Genomic DNA, 3,749 nt, shown 5'->3' on the forward strand with positions numbered 1-3,749 from the left:
ATGTATACTGAAAAGACTTGCTCTTTTGTATATAAACATTTATGAAATAAAGTATCATGTATTGGTCAAATGATTGCAATAGGGTATTTTGCAATAAAATCCTCTTAATTTACATTGTAGATAACTTGGTGTCTGTGAGACACAGAAGACCATGATTATCGGTCCCTTGTGAATTATAAACTAAGGCTCACAACCAAGATGGCTTTGGACAAACCATCGGGAACGGTTGTAGTGTAATTCGGTGACTGTCTGTCTTGACTGTAGAATTACACTAGTGCACTTTGTGTGTATTGAGTAGGACCATTGAGGTTGTTCAATTTACACTGACTCGCAAATTGAACAAGACCTCTGTTATTATAATTATGCACTCTTAATCCCGATGTAATAAATGGGCACCTATAGTTAGTAATTATTGCTTTGATTTACCAAAGGGTGAGATCTTTCCGTCAGATCAATTATTCTCGGTAAGTTGGGTGATGTTACTATCTATACGGTGTGCCATTAATTATAGAAGGAATCCGTGTCCCAGTAGGGCTGATGATGTCCCCTTGGAGAGCTCATAAGGATTGTCAAGTCAAATCTTGCAAGTGGACCTGGTCCGGCTGACAATAAGGTTGAGTGGTACTATTCAAGGTCTTAGATGTTGATTATTGAGTTGTCAGTAGAACTTGATAATTGACGGACATACGATATCTTAAACACGGGGAGCAATGCATAAAATAATAAGAAGGAACCCATAACGTAATTTGGGGATTAGATTGGTAGTGCAATAATGATCCTCTAGTGGAATGGATTGTTATTGATGGATGTAGGTGTGTATTCGGGGTTGAATACGGGATCCGAAACCCATCAGAAGGCCAGATCTAATACCTCCTCGAGGTCCCAACTGTAGCCTAAAGACATCTTCAAAAGGATGCAATCAAACGGATGAGATTTGTTCTCAGCCGTCGGATGAGATTTAATCTCGACCGTTGGATGAGATTAGTTCTCGACCGTAGGATGAGTTAATGGGTGAGATCAGCTTGTATCCGTGGGATTAGATCAAGTTGCATCCATTGGATCGAAATAAATAAATAGATTAGAACCGTTGGATGAGATTAAGTCATCTCCGATGGAGAGATCTATCCGGATTAGAACCGTTGGATAAGCCCAATTGAATATAGGTTTATTGGTTTATTGGATTGATTTATAAACCCGATCCGGCAAACCCACCCATTAAGAGATCTCGTGCGCCCGGTTCGATTTTAATCGACGCGCTCCACCATCGGTGCCGACGGCGAGGAGAGTGCTGACGGTGAGTACCTGCGGCGGTTGGAGCTTGTCTTGCCGGGGCTTGGCTGGAAGCGGGTCACGGCGGCGGCGATCGGTGTGATAGGAAACAAGGGAGCTTGGATCCGAGGGAAAGATCGGTAAGCTTGGAATTCCTGATTTCGTGTTGTTTTCATATGAGATTCTTTGGATTTATGGCATTGATGTGATCTCCGGCTGGTGGAAGCAAATCGGTGAAGGTGGGTTCGATCGGGAAGAGTCAGAGCTCGACTAGGGCACGGTTGGATCGGAGATTTGAGGTGAGTTCTTGAGTAGGATTTGGTTGTATGTGGTTTCTAGAGTTGAATCTCTCTGATTGTTGATCGATTCTCCTCTATAGCTCGGTTGGCTATAAACCGATCGATCGGTGAAGGTGGGTTCGGCTGAGAAGAGTCGGAGATCTCTAGGGCATGAATCTGAGGGTGAGATTGGTGCAAATCGGAAGCAAAGCTTGGAATCTGAGGTTTCTGGGGCTTGGATCGAAGGAAGGCAGATCAAGCACAATTGGATCAAGGTGAGATTCTTGTGTATTCTCCCCTATTTTGATGTTGGATCGGTTCTAGCTGCTGTTGTGATAGGGTTTCTTAGGACTGATCTGTTGATGAAGTTCTTTCTATTTGTTGATATAGGTGTTGAGTGAGTGGTTCTAAGGATTTTGATAGAGCTATGGTGCAGTTTATAGCACTGATTTGTGAGGAGTATTAAAGTGATCAGAGTGGTGGTTGTTGGACAGATTCCTAAGGAAGGATTACTGCTTTATTAAATTAAGTTCGAGTTGTTGTGATTGATACGGTGTTTAGTTGATTAAAGTTTGTATGGTTAAGGAGGGTTTAGAGTTGTGGAGTTTGCCGATTAGAGGTTGTTGTCCATTTAAATTCGGTTAAGGCTAAATCTGATTTAAACTATGGATTGATTAGTTTAATCGTTGTATTTAGGAATGCCGTTTATTCCTTTGCAGGACCTTGATCGATTGTAGATCTTGCTATACACGGAGTTTCGTGTTTGGGGGTTCGTATATCGACGTGCGTTACATCAGGTGGGTACTCCTGTGTTTGGTCAACACAGGTCTACTTATTCGTAAGTGCATGACTTTGTACTTATCTTGTTGATATTCTTGTTGTATCTGTTAGTTGCCTTGTTGTTATATATTATCATACTCGTCGCTTGATACTTACTGGTTGACCTTTGTATGATCTGATATTATCCTGTTGCTACCGTTGCTTGATTATTAGTTGTTGGTATTTAGAATTGAAACTTAAGCTGATACTTTGACCTTAGTTCTGTTAGAAGCCTAATACTTTGACCCTAGTTCTATTAGAAGCCGGATACTTTGACCCTAGTTATGTTAGATGTCTGATACCGGATACCTATTTCTTGATACTCATAGTTGATACCTTGATCTTATTGTGGTCTATGATACCTTGTTGTGGTACTAGTTGTTGATACCTAGACTTGATACTTATAGTTGTTACCTTGATCTTATTGTTGATCTATGATACCTTGTTATGGTACTAGTCATTGATACCTAGACTTGAGACTTACAGTTGATACCTTGATCTTATTGTTGATCTATGATACCTTGTTATGGTATTAGTCGTTGATACCTAGACTTGAGATTTACAGTTGATATCTTAATCTTATTGTTGATCTATGATACCTTGTTGTGAGTTCTTGTTGTTGACCTATATTGTTGACCTATTCACCTATCCTGTTGTTACTCGTGTTATTTACTTGGTTGATACCTGGTGTTACTCGTTGTCAGACACGTACGAGTTGATCTTTGATTGGTCTATCCGTTGTCAGTACAGCCTCGAGTTATACCATTGACCGGTGAGGACTCATGCTGATTCGTGTTGATTATGTTGAGTTGTTGTGGTTGTTAATTGTTGAGCTGAGCATCATAACATCATAGCATGTTGAACATGGATGCACTGCCTGTGTGGGTGTGATCATTGTAGCACTGTGTGGGTGTGATCATAGTAGCACTGTGTGGGTGCGACCATTATAGCATTGTGTGGATGCTACCAGGACTGGCCCTCCTGAAGACTGCCCTTTCCCTTACTTGTAGTTGGTGTTGATGTGGTTGATTCCTGTTGTGTTGCCCTAGTTCATTGTGTGGGTGTCTAGGGATGAGTGCAGACAGTGATCAGGCCGGAGATAGCTCCCCTGTGATATTTTCCCACTCCTCACTCACGTATAGTTGTTGGAAGGTGTGCAGTGTCCTTTCATGCACCCCAGTTCATTGTACGGGTGTCTGGGGGGTGAGTGCAGACAGTGACCATGCATGTTGCATTTGATGTGTGTTGCATTGATGCATGCAGTTGCTGGTGGATTATTTTACCACACTGTTATTTACATTATCGTTGTGTGTGGTTGTTGCATTTGTTTGATCTAGTATTGTATGACCTGACATGCTGTTGGCGATCTGGATCTCCGTTCTG

The 3,749-nt window shown here is 41.7% G+C and overlaps 1 long non-coding RNA gene across 1 annotated transcript; it reads left to right on the plus strand.

Moving 5' to 3' along the window:
• Positions 1-1,455: 1,455 nt before the first annotated feature.
• On the plus strand, positions 1,456-2,346 carry LOC141816159 (uncharacterized). The gene is made up of 3 exons (XR_012600654.1): positions 1,456-1,568; positions 1,649-1,822; positions 2,267-2,346. It is a non-coding gene; the product is annotated as an uncharacterized LOC141816159 (long non-coding RNA).
• The last annotated feature ends 1,403 nt before the right edge of the window (positions 2,347-3,749 follow it).

This window comes from Curcuma longa, unplaced genomic scaffold (genome assembly GCF_044706935.1).
Source record: "Curcuma longa cultivar G26 ecotype Majalengka, Jawa Barat unplaced genomic scaffold, ITB_CL_G26_1.1 contig_14725, whole genome shotgun sequence".
NCBI classification, from domain to species: domain Eukaryota; kingdom Viridiplantae; phylum Streptophyta; class Magnoliopsida; order Zingiberales; family Zingiberaceae; genus Curcuma; species Curcuma longa.